Source organism: Vanellus vanellus, assembly GCF_965231255.1.
Source record: "Vanellus vanellus genome assembly, chromosome: 12".
In the NCBI taxonomy this organism is placed as follows: Eukaryota; Metazoa; Chordata; class Aves; order Charadriiformes; family Charadriidae; genus Vanellus; species Vanellus vanellus.
The window spans coordinates 803,328-820,705 of record NC_138917.1 but is presented as its reverse complement, the minus strand read 5'-3'; positions in this window follow the sequence as shown (position 1 = coordinate 820,705).

Below are 17,378 nucleotides of genomic sequence, written 5' to 3'. Positions count from 1 at the left end.
CGGAGCAAAATAGCTACGAGGTGTGATGACCAGCGCTCTTCCCGGCCCCAGGTTAGGCCTGGCCCCGGCTGCCTGGCCGCGGACCTGCCCTCTCCTGCCTCCCTCCCTCGCCGCCTGCCCCTTCGCCCCGGGGAGCGTGCCGCGGCGCCGGCCGCCCCGCGCACCCACCGCCCCGACACGGCCGCCCTCCGCCTCCCACCTCCTCCCTCTCCCCGTGCCGCCGCTGTCTTTTCCCTCTCGCGTCGCTATTACTGGTTCTACTTTTTTTTTTTTTTTTTTTTTCTTTTAACACATAATGTGCAGGGTTGATTCTGCACGTGGTTCATGCCGAGGGGGGCTGAGTCTGTGAGCGAATGCGGTATTCCGTGTTCTTCCTTTTGCCATTCTCTGCATCTGCCGCGCTGTTTTCAGTGAACCATTACCATAAGTAGGAGTATTGCAGTCCCCTGGGGTCGCAGCTGGTCCGCCTGCTGGGACGTCCCTCCTGTGAAAGGGGAGTGCCTCACGCCGGCACCGCTATGTGACACACGGTTTCATTAGACGCTACCGTTCCGTGTTTCTCTTGGGCTCTCACCGGCTGAAATGCCGAGAGGGGGAAATCGGGGGGTTCAGGGGGAGCCACGGCGTCGGTTCTGGCTGTGCGTAACCTCAGCGGTGGGGTTTTGTTTGCAAACCCAAAGGTGCTTGAGATTCAGGTCACTTCCCCCATCCCCCGGCAGCGGTGGGCGTGCGTGTGGGTGCATCAGAGAGGAGAGATAAATGACTCACATTATGATCCATCTTTATTTCAAATAGCACTCGGCAAAAGCGAGAGGGTGGCTTTTGTGTTGCAAAACCCTGTAGATTTAATTTTTATTTCTCAGAGCCGGGCGTGGTTTGGGCAGAGCTACTATATATCTTAACACACAGGGGGTGAGGGCAGCACAGACCTGTGGTTTTTAGTTTGGCCAACTCCTCCCAGGAACGCTAGGAGACCAGTTTGGGGGGGGCGGGGGGGATAAACTACCTTTGGCCAGTAGATTTTTTCCCTGATTCTTCCCTCTCGGTTTCCATTTCCGAACAGGCACTGTCATCCCGCCTTATTAGAGGTAATAGGATCTGAAGGGTAAGAAGGCAAAAATCCTGGCTATTGACATACGCGACGCAAACTAGCTCTTTTTTCCTTTGCAAATCGGGGATCGTGGAATACCGTAGCAGCTGTCGTGTCAACTGGGGAGAGTCTGCTGTTGTCCTTTAAAAATCAGCTGCTGCCGAGGTGCGCCAGTTTTCTTCGGAGCTAAAGCAGTGACGCTTCCAGAGTCAGGCTTCCAGTCCTCCCAGAATTTTGAATCACAAAAGCATCTCCAAGGTCACTGCCTGGAATACCTTTGGATTTTCATCACTTTTGGCCATCTGGACTAGATGAGCAAGGTGATAGCCGTGAGCTCCTTTGTGAACACCTCTCCCTATGACAAAGGGAGGAATGCCTTTAACCCGTGTGAAAAGGGGAGGCGAAAGCTCAGGGCGGAACCCGGATTTCGGTTTTGTTTTGAACCGAGCCATGTAGCTTTCCAAATTCACAAAGCATCGTCAGCTCTTATAATCCTGTATTAGCCCGCTTGGTTCTGCTTTCTGTTTGTATTTTTACTGTCCAGGGAAAAACGGGTTTGGGCATCCGAACACTGTCAACTGTCGCCGCAGGAATAAGGCGGGTAGGAACTGCTTGTGTGAGCAAGGTTTAGTGGACCGGGCACTGAGGGGGAATTAAAAAGGAGGAAAAAGAAGAAGGGATATCTGTCGCTTGATTCAAGCGTTCTGTCCGTCCTGGAAATAAAGGAAGAGAGGACACAAGCTGCTGCATCTGTGTGATTGCACTAAAATAGCAGCTTGTGTTTTCATTTGAATTTCGCGTTGCGAGGCTGCCGGCGGCGTCGCCAGGAGCGCAGATTTAGGATGTGGCGAGTACCTGTTTTGTGGGCCCTGTTGAGGTGCCCCAAACAGCCGACACACACACACACACACGCACACACACCCTTTTGGCGCGAGTGCCGGCTTCTGGGGCAAAGGCGTATGGCACCGGGGATTTCATTTTGTCTTTGTAAGTGCCAGAAGAGGGGGATAGGCGGAAATAAGAGGGAGACAAACACTGTTTGCTGCGGCGCTCGCACACTGGTTTTCCTTGTGCAGTGAAAGCGGTCAGCGGCTCTTTGTGCTGCCGTTCATTCCGCGCGGCGTTGAAACTCTGCCTTAGATCGTGCGGGGCCGGGCCCTGCCCTCGCGTTCGCTTTGGGCGGTTTCTTCGTGTGTGAAATGCCTCGTCAGGCTGCACGTGCGACCGGGTAAGGCACGAAGCAATATCTTCTAGCCTGGCTGACCTGCAGCCCCAGTTGCGCCGTCAGTGCTCTCAGTCTTGGCTCCAACTAACCCGTTCGCGCCGGTCCCTAACACAGGTGAGGCTCATGTTGGCTCCCCCAGATGCTGACGGCACAGCCACAGCCCTGTGCTGCAGGGGCCGATAGCAGTGCTTTTTTAATAATTCGTGTTCCGGTTACAAAGCTGTTCTTGGGGGGCGGGGGGGGGGCAGCGGCGCTCCCTCCCCGCCCCCTCCCCCGGTGTTTGGAGAGGCCGAATGAAGAGCAGCCTCCGGGCTGTCACTTTGCAAATCAAGCTGGTTTCTGACCAACACTACACTCAATTATTTGCCCTTCCGTACCGTAAAAAAACAACCACGCAGATCACTGAGAGGAACCCGGTGGTAATATGTCAACCCTTTTTCATTAAGCGTGCCAGCTTGCCTTGTAGCCTCGCTGCTGCTGCTGCTGCTGCTGCTGCTGCTGCTGCTGGCACGATACCGTAAACTTTTTGCTTGATCCCACCGGGTCCTTGAAGTAGATTTCATTACGGAGTATAATATCTCCTAATGGAAACTGGGTAATAGACATACCAAGAACTAGCAAACAGGAGATTTTGTGTCAAAAGAGAATTCTGTGTTAATTAATCTTTTCAGAGTAATTCAATCGAGTCTTCGGGAGGAACCTATTTCTGCCGTTCCCCACAGTTTCCCGCACTGATTCTGCATACTTTAAATCTGTAATTCGGTAGTCCGAGAGTACCTCTAAATAGAAAGCAAGGGGTACGTGTCAGACCACACCTTGGCAGATCTGATTGCATGCCAGGATTGGGTCTTTGCATGTTAACAGGGGTACTGCCTCTTGGTGACAGCGGGAAGGCCTTACGGTTTTTTCCCATGTCTCATTCCCCCTCCTCCCCTCCCGCAGCGCGTGCACAGGCGTACGTCTGTCTGCGTATGCACGTACAGCAGCACGTACATAAATATTCTGTGGTTTTTCATTGGGGAGAAGACTTTCCTTTTCTGGTTCTTAATTTATAGGTGAAAGGCACGTTTCTTTGTTACTTCTCTGCATCCGTTGAGCGGGGCAAGAGAGTTCTGCGTCAGCGCGTATGGCTGTGGGGAATGTGTGTGCTGAGCCTCCCTCCGTATCTACAGCCTCCCGAGCCTGATGCCATAATTCACGCACGGGCGACAGCCAGTTTAGAGATGATTCTCTACAAACCGGAAAGAAAATACACAGAATGTATAAACTTGTAGTATTATGTCCTCCTAGCTAGTTGGCCTCCAACCTCCGAAGAACTACTTTCTACATTTTTATTCCGATCGTCTTGGGGGCTGAAAGAATGGTCTCTCGGCATCGCTCTGATTGTTCTGACAGGGCTTTCAATTAAAGCACTTTTATTTCACAGGTGATGCCGTATTGCTTAGGATGGGAATGCATGTCACCCTGATGCGCTCTGCCCCCCTCCAGCTGGGGAGGGTCTGCCCTAGAAGGATGTGGGTAGACGGTAGGTTAGGATTCATTCGCTTTAGCTGTAAAAAGCACAAAATCACGTAACCTCAGAGCAGTCGCTATTTACTGACGCCCGCTTTGCGCAGGAGTACGTAGGGGTTTACCATGACAGCGGGGGGCCGGCCGGCCAAGCGTGGGCAGGAGGGCAGAGCCCGTCCGTGTGGCTCTCAGCAGAAAGCCCGGAGCAGAACACGCTCCTCGCCCTCTCTCATTGGTGCTGCAGCCTGTAATAGAAAATAGATTAACATATTCATCTTAATCTGAGGCACGGAAGAGTGGCATATATTGCTTATCCGGCGATACAGGGTGTCCGTATCGTCTTTGGAAGAACGGGGAACACGCCGGCGGATAGAGACAGCTCTGCAGAGGCAGAGCCCGATGAAAGGGGTGCGGTACGGCTGTTGAAGTGAGAGGAGACCAGTGCTCCGGAATCAGGCACTAAATGCCCAGTTTATTCTCCGTTCAAGTCTCTCCTTAGCTTTATTTAAAACTGTTTTGATAATGGGAGGCTTCTGGATTGGGGAGTTTAGCACGGGGAGGGGAGAACGCCAAGATTACGCGTTGCTGTTTCTGTCGGCGCATATAGTACTGCTTTCCTGGCGTAGTGCAAGGTGAATTCAGGCGCAGCGCTTCCCTGGCCGCGGTGGGTAACACCTCCAGCCGGAGAGCTGCGGTGGGATGGGGCAGGGAGAGAACAGAAGCCAAGAGTTGCAGGGGAGAGGGAGAAGAGAAAAACGGATCGATAGAAAAATGGGAAAAAAATAGTAAAGGGGATAAGAGTGGTGAGGGAGGATGAAGGGGTAGGGCCTGTGTTGGAAAAGGAAGGGAAAACATGAAGCGGCTCGCGGATGCCGGGAAATCTCATCCTTCCAAAGGCTGAGGCTCTCCGGGAGCCAGAGCAAGGCATGGTGCTGGAGCACTGCCTCGCGGGCCGGGCGGCGGCGGGAGCGGGAAGGGGAGCCGAAACGGGAACTGAAGGGAAAGAGAGCGAGCGCTTTTGCACGGAGGTGCAGCTGGTAACAGGAGGGAGGTGGCCCTGATTTCTACCGGGGTGCGGAGACGTTGGTCGTCCTCTTGCTGAGGATTGCGACGGATAGGAGCGGGAGGCCGGACCTTCCACGAGAACTCCCCGTTTTCTAAAAGAAATACATTAAAAGAACTTGACTATGTGGTACTTATGGGCTATTTATTTGACGTGCTGTAGAAACTTGCTTTTCACTGAGTGAAGAGAGAAAGTGAATTTGAGCTAATAGCCTAATTTATAAAAGAAAGCGTCTCTTCCTCAGCGTGCTTAATGAAGGAGTCGAGCAGAAGCACAGAAGGCAGCTCCAGTGAGGTCTGAGGGAGCCAGCCCCGTCTGGCACGGGACAGCCGCTGGGCTAGCAAATAGTTAGATCTGGCAGCCGTCAGCTTTTATTTTGAGGCACTTCAACATCTCTGTTCTAGGGTGAGCAAGGTGACATTACGCTAACGGGTAACAGCGCAAAATACCAATGCCGGGCCCTTGGGCCAGCGGGTGTTAGCGGCTGCGATTCGCTTTATCGAGGGCCCGGACTTACTTCCTCACGCTGGAGCTGCTCGCAGGCCGCGCGGGGGAGGCTGCCCTGTCCGCGCTGTCCAGGGGTGCTACCGCATAACCCCTCGCCTTCTGGCTTCGTGTCCGCGCTGCCGTGCCGCTGCTAGGCCGGCCCCGGGGGGCAGATAAGGGGCGAGCGGAGCTAGTGGCCACACAGAGGAGAGAGAAGGGCGGGTTGGGGTGTAGAGCAAATGTCTGGAGCCGTCGTCTTTGTGCGGACGAGGAGCTGTGTCGCTCTGAAAACAAAACAGGTCAACGAGGGCGAGGACTGTGTGTTCAGTTGCTCCAACTCTTCTGGGAATAGTGGGAGTGAGGGAAAAAATGGAGAAAAATATAAAAGCTTAGAAACGTCCACGGGCAGTTCTTGAGAAATGTGCTTAGAAAATAAGATAAATAATAAGGAACCCAAAGGAGAAACCCAGCGGTGTTCCAAGGTCTCCATGACAGGCTGCAAATAGGACCCCTCTTTTTCTTGAATGGAAGCGAAGGAGAAATATTAGGAAAATCTGTTTAGATTTTATGCCATTGTATGATACGGCTGGCATCTCATCTGCTACCTGTTTAGGAGCAATGTTTAGTTACAGCATCCTATTTACTGCCATCCTTTTTTATTTGAGCATGTGTAATTTAAAGTCATTTGAAGAACTAGCGGTGCGAAACAAACTGTCTGCAGAGCACAAGGTTATTTCCTTAAAATTTGGGCTTTAATGACGTGCAGAGAGGAGGTTTGCTTGATTCCCCCCGGGCAGTCCTGGATTTTGCGCAGTTTCTTTGAGCCCGGCTTTGTTCGGAGTTGCCGTGGGAAGGCGGTAGGCATCGCGCTTCCGAAGGGGGAGCGGGGCCGCGTCCGCTCCCGGGTACCGGCGGGCGGAGGGGTGGCACCAGCGCTGCGTTTGGCCCAGCGTATGAGGAAACCTATTTGTGAAGCTGCCGCCTTTACCGAGCAGGGATGAAATGAAGAACCGCGTCAGACCTTCAGTTTCTGCAGAATTAACTCCGTGAAGAGGTTCCCCCTCTCCCCCAGCCCCATCTCGCCAGCGCTTGGCTCAAAATCAGCTCTGGCTCGCTGGCCGCGTGGCTGGGGGGTAGGTCAGGGCTGAACCCTCTGCCGGGGAACAGGGCCGGAGCTGTTGAAAACCTTCTGGGAGGGCGCGCAGCCTGGCGCGGGGCTGGGACAGGTGCTCGGCATCGTCCCTCTCTGTCACGGGCTTTGCCTGGGGAGCCATGCCCGTTTTAAAAACCTCCGCGTTGTTTTCTTCTGTTTCTTGTCAGAGCGCGACCCACCGGCCTCGTGCCTCGGGCTGCCAGCCCAAGCTGAGAGCGGTGACAATTAACCCAAATCCCCGATTTGTGCAAAACGCCCCGGTCTCTCCGTCTGAGGCGGGGCTTAGCGACGCGCGGCTGTCCCAGGTGGACTTTCCGAGAGGCTGAGCAATCTCCTAACGCGCGTCCCATCCAGCGCCCCGCTCTGCAGCTGCGCCGCTCGCACGGCCGAGAGGCGCCTGAATGTCACCGGGAGAGGAAACGTGTCGGGTGCAATCATCCGTACCTTTGCCTTCAGCAAATGCAATGGTAGGAGCAAAGGTCTAAGGCTCCAGTAAACAGAGGAAAGCAACAGATAAAAGGTCTAAAATAAAGTGTTCTAACTTGGAGCTCGCGGATGGGCTCATCCTCGTCCCTACTCCAGGATTAGCTTTCCACTTGCCGCCTTTATTTCCTTCGTTCTTCAGCAGGCTTTGCTGTGGGTTTTCAGTAACATTCTTCACATTTAGGGGTATGAAATAAATAGTTAAAATCCTTACCTCTGCAATTTGCCCTGTATTGACAAAGCCCGGTAGCTTCCCCACTGAGGCACCGCCGGCCTCCAGCGCAGACGCGGTGGCAGAGACGGGGCTCTTGGCTGGCAACGTGAAGCGTAAAATTCTGGTGAACTTAAAACTTTGAATTAACTCTGCCAAAAGTTGCTTTTATTGGGGCCTGAGCGGCCTGAGGAGATGCCAGCAGCCCCAAGGGTGCCGCCACACCATTGCACTGTAGGTTCTCCAGGGTACGGACCATCTCATCCCATGGAGCAGTGACGTGTCCTGCCCCTCGGCCCCGGCCCTCTGCGCAGCTCTCGGAGCTTTTGCAGCACGAGCAGTACATAACCACGGTAAGTGACATGATAGCCACGTTCAGGCAGTAGTATCGCTGAAAGCTATTCCCATGCCAAGGCTTCAGCCATTTTGCTGTAAAGCTCTTCCAAAAACGACAGCATGGAATAGGAAAAGGGTTTTTTTTGTTGTTGGTTTTTACTTTCGATAGTCTTCAGAACAACAAAAGTTATTTTTACTCGAGCTGTCAAGGAAAAAATATCACACTGAGGCTGAGGCCAAGCTTAAGGCCACTCAGGTGGAGCAGGAGCTGAAAGAACGGTTCCCCACGTGCAAGCGCCTGCCGGGGCCGCCGCCTCCACCGGCTCTCTGCTCCAGCCAGGTTGTGTCCAGGAGCTGGGGGGGCCCGGCCAGAAGAGGGCTGGGACACCTGGACAGCAGGATGCAGCGGGAAGAGACAAGAGGAACCTGGACAAAGTGATGCCCCATCACCGCCTAGCCCACGGCACCTGGGAGCAGAAGGCGGGCATTTCTTCTTTCACGCCTCTGGACAAGGGAGAGCAGGGGGGCACCGTCGAAACCTGTGGCCTCGCTAACGGGCAGCATGTTCTGCGGCTGCTGCCCCAGCAACAGGTTCAGCTGAGGTTGGGCCACCAGAGATTAGCTCCACTGTGGGAACGGGGACAGCCAAAACTTCTGTCATAAAAGCAAAGGGGAAGAAGGTGATGTGAGATCAGATACTTGCAAGATTTTGTATTTTGGGAAGTCCAAAGGGATGGTAAAGCTGCCCAGAAAAAAGGTTCGGTCCGGTTCTGCGTCTTTCTCCTCGGCAAGCAGGCGGCGTGCACCGACGGCTGCTTCCAGGGACACTTCGAATGGAAATGTCATCGCTAATGCTCGGTAATCGCTGTGTCTTGTCCCTGTAATATACAGCGTTCGTAGCCAGGCAGTATTTTACTGAAAGCATAGCGAAACGCAGTCCTGGTTTGACGTGTCTTTGGGAGGGAGGGAGGCACAGCGTGGGCGCCCCATGCGCCAGCGGGAGCGGGGCCGTGTCCCCGGGGCTCCCCGTGCCACCCACGGCCACGCGGCGACTCCTCGCCGTGCTCGCAGGCTCCTGTGGGGAGTCAGATGTTGTTGTCTGTCTGACACGTGAAATAACTGAATGGAGTGCACCTGGCGTGTTAACAACTCGTTTTGGGTCTCGGGAGAAAATACAGCCTTCCGAGCTAAGAGGGCCCGCAGCGCGGGAGGAGAGGGGTGCGCTGGGAGGCGGCTGTAGCTCTTGTGAACAATGTGGTTTGCCCGGAATCTGAGAGGGTTATTAAAAGCTGCTGTGTTTTACGTTTTGTCTGCCCATATCTATATTTTACTGAAAACGTGACGTGTGAAATGTAGATGAGGATACATCAAAACCACCTGGTTCCAGGAGCATTGACTTAGATGTGAAGGCCGGAATTTCATCAGGCTCGAGGATACCTTCCCGAACAAAGGCAGGCTGCCCAGCCACTGGAGGAAGTTGAACACAAGGGAGAAATTATTGCTTTGTTCAACTGCTGCCAAACGACGGATACTTGACAAAGCACACGTCTAAACAAACATCCTCAGTATTTTTTCCAGCCATATTTTATAGCTGTTGCTCTGGAGGCTGGTCGTAGTCCGAAGGGCAGGAATGCCAAAATTCCTTGGTAAAAACAGAAGCAGCTTTGGGGTTTGAAATAATTCTATGAATCTGTGCATTGCCACCCATCCTGCTCCATTCCCCCGCCTGCGCCCCTATCCATCATTGCCACGGCCAGCTGGAGGGAAGCAACACCCCGGAGAGCGAAGAAAGACTCATCTTCCTCGGTGCCTGAGGGTGCGTATCGGTGCTCTGCGCGGGCACAGGTGCATGAAGAGCCTGATGGGGAAGGGCAAATACACCAGAGTGGTCAGCACTGCCGAGGATACCCCATAAATGGCACACCGCAGGTCAGAGTAGCCGCGGCGTGTCAGTAGGGATGCGACGGCCGCATCCTGCTCCAAGCGGGACCCAGCAAAGCCAGGATTAACTTCACGGAAGTTAGCAGGTGCTCCGTATTTGCATCAGCAGAATCGCGGATGGAGTCGGGTTTTCCGAAATGTTTGAAGGAGAGGACGCGTCTCCCGGCAGGGTGAGCCTGGCCGGATGCGGCCCAGGAGCGGCAGGGTTTGGGCGCCATTTTACTCTTTTTTTGGTTTTTAATAACTCCGGGTTTTAGCACTTCCACTTATTATTGCAGCGGCTGACAGGGGACCTACAGGAAGATCCAGTTTTATTGAAACCGAAAAGGTCAGTTTTGTTGAGCGTTTCCATGGTGAAAATAATAAATTAAATATATTCAGACTTTTCAAGCGACTCAGACCCAGGGGTTGGGCTGACCAACTGGAAGATTTTCCCACAAGCTATTTTAATAGCATCTTGTTGCACAGCTTTTGTGTGGGTTTTTTTTTTTCTTTTTTTTTTCACTGAAAAACAAACAAAAAAAGATTTTTCTCTTTTGTTAAGCCGGATTCCTTCGGTCTTTGCGGCGCTGTCGATGGACAAAGCCGTGTTGGGAAGCCGTGCGGAGGGGTGCGCAGCCCCCCGGGAAGGCAGCTTTTCCGTATCTCCATTTCTGTCTCAGCACGACGGCCCCGGTTCGCTGCCCCTCCAGTTGCGCGTGCAGTTGCCCGTCCTGCCGAGCGGTGTTCGCAGCCAATATCCCTTCATTTGCCTCTGGCAAATGCCGCTCGGGACGCGGCTGCTTGCCGCTGACGTCAGTGAGGTCTTTGCTCTGTGTTTGCTGCCGGCTGGGTTCCTTTGTGTCGGGAGACATTTTCTCAGGGCTCGGATTGATTTTGGTGGATTTGCCAGGTGGGTACGATCTCTCTCTCTCATCCCCCGAGCGTTGGACGGCATTTGCAGCTCCGGTCGGCTTGGCGGGGAGAGCTGCGGGCCCCCTTCCCGGGGTGCTGCCCCCGGAGACCTCCCCCCTCTCGTCTGCGTGACAAACCTGCAGAAGATCCCTTCCCAGCAACGGCGTGATGGAGCTGAGGCGTTCTCTCTGGGCAGCGACTCCTGGGACGGAGCAGATAACACATTTCTTGTGCAGAGCTCGTAACTAAACGCCCAGTCCTGCTCTATGGGTTTTCAAATAATTTCTCATCAGTCTCACGTACTTTCTATATTTCTTTTCCCTTCTGCTTGTTACTGAGGGGCCAGGGGCATAAAAGTCAGGTCTTCCCTTTCAAAGAGTTCATCTGCTCCCACCGCTCACTGCTAATTAGTTCTTTCTTCCGCTAATTTTGATAAAGCTCCTCAGCACCCAGGTGTGGTGGCATCTCCCGCAGGGTTTCTTACCTTCCGCGGTGTACAGCGCTGCCACCATGGAAGTCTTTCCGCACGGTCACATAGAAGGGGGTCCTGTCACCCGCCCCGGCTGTTCTGTAGCCGTCGTCATACGTGTGAATTGTTAAAAAGGTGGAGAGAAGAGACGGCGCTGGGAGGGGAGAGCTCTGCTTCACAGATGGCTGATGGAGGTCGGGGCTGTGGCTCCTCTCTGGGAGGACCGAAGTCCCGCGTGTCCCCTGCTGGATGTCAACCTAGAGGCCGCCTGCGTGCGCAGGGGACAGGCTGGCCATGGCCTGGGGGGCTGGTGTCCCTGGTGGCCCTTCCCTGTGGGGAGCCGTGGGCACCCCCAAGGCGGGGGGAGATGGGTGGCTGCCGCCCTGCCGGTGGGGAGGGCACGTCGGGGGGACATCCCCCGCAAAGGCCAGCACCAAAGGGGTTTTGGTTTAAAACTTATTTTGCCTGGGTGTTTGTACCTTGGGCAGGCGAGGCGGCGCCGAGGAGTCGGTTGTGGGCGACGTGTTCTGCGCCCTGGCACGGCGCTCGGGGCTTGTGTGCGCGGGGTGATGCCCACACCGCCCCGGCGCTGCGGGGGGCTGCGCACCCCGCTTGTCCCAGCAGCCAGTGGCACGGGGGACTGCGCCCGGCCACGGCTGGCGCAGGCAGCAGGGCCCTGGGCAGGCAACTGTCATGTTGATGGAAGCCCTCCCTGGGCTTTATAATCTGGGATCTGCGCCCTTCGCCCCCTCCTACCCCAGAGTCGTCTTCTTACCGCGGCTTCTCCTTCTGCTCCGGTTGCTGCTCACCCCTGCGCGGCCCTTTTGCCACTCGAGCAGCTTTTCTCTCGGAACCGCAAGACCCCGGGAATGGCCAAATCTTGTATTTTGCTTGCAAGACACAACTGTATGTAAATTGGGGGAATTAGCTTTGGTTCGGCTTCTTTCTTTCTTTTTTTTCTTTCTTTCTTTATCTTTCCTTCTTTCTTTCCTTCTTTCTTTCCTTCTTTCCTCCTTTCTTTCTTTCCTCCTTTCTTTCTTTCCTCCTTTCTTTCTTTCCTCCTTCCTTCCTTTCTTCCTTCCTTTCTTTCTTTCTTTCTCTTTTTTTTTTTTTTCTTTTCTTCTTTTCGCCCACAGTAGACTGCAGTATGTATAAACCTGGTAATCCTCGTACAATATCCTCACGGTTTATAGCTCCCAGCTTTCCCGTCTCCTCGTACCCGCCGCTTTCTCTGCGCGGTAGCGTACACCGTGCAGCAGTGCGTGGCTGGTGGGAGGTCGGGTAGCGCTCCTCGCCTCGCCTGCCTTTCCACCCTCCGCCGCAGCTGCTGGTTCACGCAGAGGACTCTCCCTGGTGGGTTTTCCCCACCTTGCACATGCATTAAAAATTCCCAACCTAATAGCTTTTAGCTGTTATAGCTGACTTCAGAGGCGTTCTTCAGTCTACGCAGCTGAGAGCTGTTTCGCTTTGTATTCAATGCGACATGAATTGAAGACTGAAGACCCGGAAAACAAGTAGATTGGAAACTTTGGTTAGCCACTGCCACTGTGAGTTTGTATTCTCACTACGCTGCACACACACGTGCGCGTACTTGCTTACTTACTCACTAGGGTTTGGTTGTTTCTCAGTGCAGACAGTTTTGCCGTTAAAATCTGCAGGAGTTTTTGGTTTACGAACAGATGAACACGCGGCAAGTTGGTGTACGTGACATTGTTCTTCTCCGTTTCCCAGTGACAGACGTCTAAATGCAGCCAGAAACTCAGAGGAGACCCAACATCTTTGTGATCCAAATGAAAACCCAGCAAGCAGCTGGTTTCCTCGCAGTTTCTTAGGGAATATGGTGACTCTGCAGAATTATACATTTGCTACACAAATGAAATAAAATGGGTCCTTGTCCCTTTCTCCCACCACGTAAATCCAATCCACTGTGACAGAATATTTCTGTGATATATGGTATTGTAGGAAGCAATTACCAAGGTGGAAAGAAAGACGAAATACTCCCAAGTTATTACTACCAATCATTATTTACTCTACGGCTGAACTGGAGGACGGGCTTCTACGCGGGAACTGTACACGGTCACGGAGAGACATCACAGCCCCGGGGGGGGGGAGAAGAGGGGGCGGAGAGGAGTTATCCCCGTTGCGAGGATAAAGGCGCGAGGAACAGGGACCTCGAGGAGGGCAGTGAGGAATCTGTGACGGAGCTGGAGCTCACTGCGGAGTCCCAGTGCAGCGGTGCCTTATCTGAAAGATCATCTTTCCTCTTATTAATAATGAATATGATCTTTCAAATAAGATTTTGTGTATGTTTAAATTTAATAGCCCGTCCTTCAGGAAGGGCTCTATCCTGCTAGGTACTTCATCCAGTTTGGTCCGGTTGACGTCTGCTGGGAGCTGAGGGTGCTCCTCTCTTTCTGAATCAAGCCCTTAGCGAAGCTGATGCTATTGACAGATTACCATTTATAGCTCTTTATTGCTTACTGTAGGTTTACTGCAAACTCCTTCCCTGCCTGGTTCTCCTTCCCTCTCTCAGAGCAAACATAATGTACGGCCCATGTAAATATAAAACATTAAGCAATTACTGGGTTATTTCAGATGCAGTGCTAATAATACATCATTTCTGAAAACCACAGCTTCAGATGTAGGGCACGCTGTACCGGTCGTCTCGTAGGATGCGCGCTGGAAAGTGAGCTCAGCCATTACCGTTGTATCCCTGAGTTATTACTCACTCACCCCGGGAAACAAAGGGGCGTCCCGGAGGTTAATGTGGTTAGTAAAGCAATTTGAGGAAGCTGCGCTCGTATCTGCTTACACAGTGTACAGAAGATATTTACATAGCAGGCTTCAATCTCCTGCGCTGGTCCGCCGCCTCCTACGTCGCTCTCTTGCTTTTGTAATGCCTGCCGGTCTTCTGCTGAAATAAGAAACGGTGAATTTGAGAATTTGCTCTGTACGAGGTCGCTCGGGCGAATGGCCAGGCACCGGTTTCCAGAGGCTGGATGTGGGGTTCTCGCTCAAAATGAAGACTACCGAATTTGTGCGGCTTCTGTGCCCTTCTGTCCCGCTCAGCGCAGGGACACGTCCCGGACGTGGTCTGGGCAGTGCGATGCAGGGAAGGGGGGGGCAGCGGTGGGGGCACCTCTCTGCCTTCCTGAAGGGGAGGAGGGGCAGGGGCACAGCGGGGCACCCGCCGCCCCGGCCCGGGGGGCACATCCCACCGCGGCCCCGCTGCATCCCGGTGCTATCGCCGCTCCCCCGGGCAGGAATATCGGGAATACCTCCACAGCCTGGCCATGGAGAGGGGCTTGCGGCGCTCCCTCTTGCTCTGCTGCAAAGAAGCGCTCCGAGCCCTCCCCGGGGCTCGGTGGTGCACTGACACTCACGTGAAGACACCGGTGATGGTGAGGAATGGTGTCTCTGCACCTGCCCGTGAGCTCGCCCGCAGTCGGCCTGTACCGGCTCAGTCCGTGTGGGATTAGCCCGAAGCGGGTCGCTGCTGCCAGCGGAGATGCTCGCTGCTCTACCCTGCTTCCCTGCGCGATGTCTGAGGGTGTTCAATTTTTTAATAAGCGCCCAAGGCGCGTGGGTAGGGAAGTGCGCGCGTTACGCCTGTGCAGTGGGTAAACAGCAGCACGAATCTCCAGCGCTGTCAGTCCGGCGCCTCCGCCAGCGCTGAGGTCCCTAAAAAAGACGTTTTTAAAGAAAGGTATGGATGCATTGCCCTTCCTTGGAGTACAGAGTCCAAAAACAAGCTAGGATGCGCTCAAAAAACCCGCTTGCTGCTATTTATAGCTTCCTCACTCCGCCAAGTAATCCATCTTCTGAATTTCTGAAGTGCGTTTGGTAAAATATTAAAATCAATGCGTCGCGGGTCCTGGCTGCGTCGCGGGCTCAGAGTGACTCAGCGGCAGCGCGCTCACCTCTGAGCTTTGCCCGTTACTATGCCCTGCGCTAATTATTTCCGCTCCCATAGGTTTTGTTTCGAATAGAGACGGGGCTGTGGCGGGCAGAAGCGGGTCCCGGCGCGCCCCGAAGGCTCTCCCCGCAGCCCGGCCTCGGCGCAGGGGGGCTGGCCGGCCCCGCGGACGCCGGCCTCGGGCGGCAGCGCCGGTTTTTCCGTGGGCAGCGATAAATGAGTTTTCCCCGACGGATTTTTGGCTGGGCTTTGGCAGGCGTTTGGCTCGCAGCCACAGCAGCGAGGGGGCCGCCTGCGATCCCGACCAGGGGTCAGTCTGCTGGCGGATTGTCTTGCCCTTTCCTTTTTCACTCGGTACGTGAAAAATGCGCTTCTTATGTTTTCTGGAAAATACCTGACCCGCAAGTCCAGTTTGGGACCCTTGGCGTATTCGGGTGCTTGGGGGGGGGGGGGTCTGGTGTGACAGAAGGTGACGCAAATCGTCGGAGCGGGATGGGATTTTAGTCTTTGAACCTTGTTAAATTCGGAGTGCCAGAGGGCACATCTTTGGTGCAGTGTCCATATTTAATTTGTGTTTGTGCAGGAACAGGCAGTGCTCGCTTATCTCTGCATCATTTACCAATTACATCAACAACAGCTGTAATTGTGATTCACTTATTTAGATTTTCTCTTGTGGGATTTCCACGCGCACCGAGATTTAGGGAGAACTGAAAGAATGTGGGGAGGTTAGTGGCAAGGCACTCTTTCGGGCTTGCTCTGACTGTATATAATTCCCGTTTGATTCAGCACGCGAGTGCAGTGGCCACAATCTAATTTTTTATGGAAATGGCAAAAATCGTCCGAGCTGAAGATTAACCGACAGCGTGTTTGGACGGCCCTGACTATACCCTGCGACAGGACCAAGGCAGGTTTGGGTCTGGGGAAGAGAGCTAAACCTGGGGCACCGTGGGCGAGACTCTGCACGCCGCGCTCATAATGCGCTTGTCTTGGGAACACACAGAAGTTCCCAGTGTCAGGCCTGTGCTTTTGTGAAATTCAGAATTTCCGTGCGTTTAAGCAGCGGTGATCAATAGTCCTTTACATCTTTCTCTGATGTGCAGAATGTGCTGAGCGGGGCTGAGAGGCGCAGCTGTGAGTAACAGGCTGCTATTCATTCCTTTGGGAGACACTGGCTGGCTTTGGTAAAACGATTATTTTGTGGAAGAAAAATTTTGATTTCTCGCAGAAGCCTTAAGAAGCTGCAAAAGTAAGTATTTTTAGTTCAGAACTGGAGAAAATTAAAATGTTTTCAGCTTTCCCATAAAATGCAGACTTTTTTGGGAGAAAAAAAAAAAACAAACCAAAATGTTTTTGCCATTTCCCGTTCCGCAGCCCTCCCCTCGGACATCCCCCACAAAAATTCCCCAACAGCTTCATAAAAGAAAATCAGAAGGAAGAATTCCAAGCAACCTTGGTATTTACAGAAGGACTTTTTATCAGCTCTCAGTTTGCAGAAGAAAATCTCATTCCTGCAGAAGCAGCAGCCCAGACATCTCTCTTTTAATGAATTTCAACCAGGAGCATCAGCTCGTGATGTATTGGCCGAAGTCTAGTGAAGAGAGCGGGATATTGATAGCGCCGCGCGCCGGGGGGCGATTGGCAGATAGCCTTTCTCACATCTCGCCGGAGAAATGACAAACCCCCATTATTTACTGCCCTCAAATAACTTGCCACCACGCAAAGCTGCCCCCCGTACTTAGCCAAAGCTCGCGGTGGCTCACAACAATTTCGGTGAGTTGGCCACGCAGAGGGAGAACGCTGGGACCGAGCCACGTACCGGCGCGCCAGCATGGAGCGCCCCGTCCCGACGGCTTCCAATTAGGGCAGGAGAGGAGACAACTGTCTAATTTGCTGCTCCTCCAAGAGTGGGAGAAGCGCTGGGCTGCTCCTGGGGCCACTAAACGGTTCGCGATGCAGAAGCAGCACACGTGGGAAGACGGGAGGTTGGGAGGGCTCCAGGCCAGGAGAGCCCCAGCACGGGCACCTCCCGCTCCCGTTTCTGCTGGGAGCGCGGTGGGAAAGGAGCCTGCTTTGGCCGTGCCGGCACCCCGGCTCTTCTCAGGGAACGTTTCAATGAAATTCCCTTTTTTGTTGGATGGGGGGGTAACGGGGGAAGGCGATTAATTGACGTTTTTCTGACAAAAGGTGTTTTGCCAGAAAATCCCTACCCGCTCCCAATTAGAGGGCTGTGTCTGGCCTCTGTGTTTCAGGCTTATAATTCTGTTGTGAGATCAGATGGTGGATTTTTACCACTGAGAGCAATTTCCTAAAAATCTGTTTAGTATTCTGGCAGTTTGCAGGATGGGGAAAAAAAAATGCTTAGGGGCAAATTTTCTGCTCAGGGCATAGGGAGTTTTAACACATAATAACTGCAGCTGGGTGGGTAACTCGCTACACTGGCAATCTGCTTCCTCATGCCTTGAGATGATGAGGGTAGGTGGTTTCCCATGTAAACTTTGGGGGGTTTGCCTCTTCGGATCTCAACTTTGTGAGTAAGAGGAAGCAGCCGAAGTTTGTGGTGCGTAGAGAAGGGAAGCGTGCGCCATTGCCTTGACCAAACCCC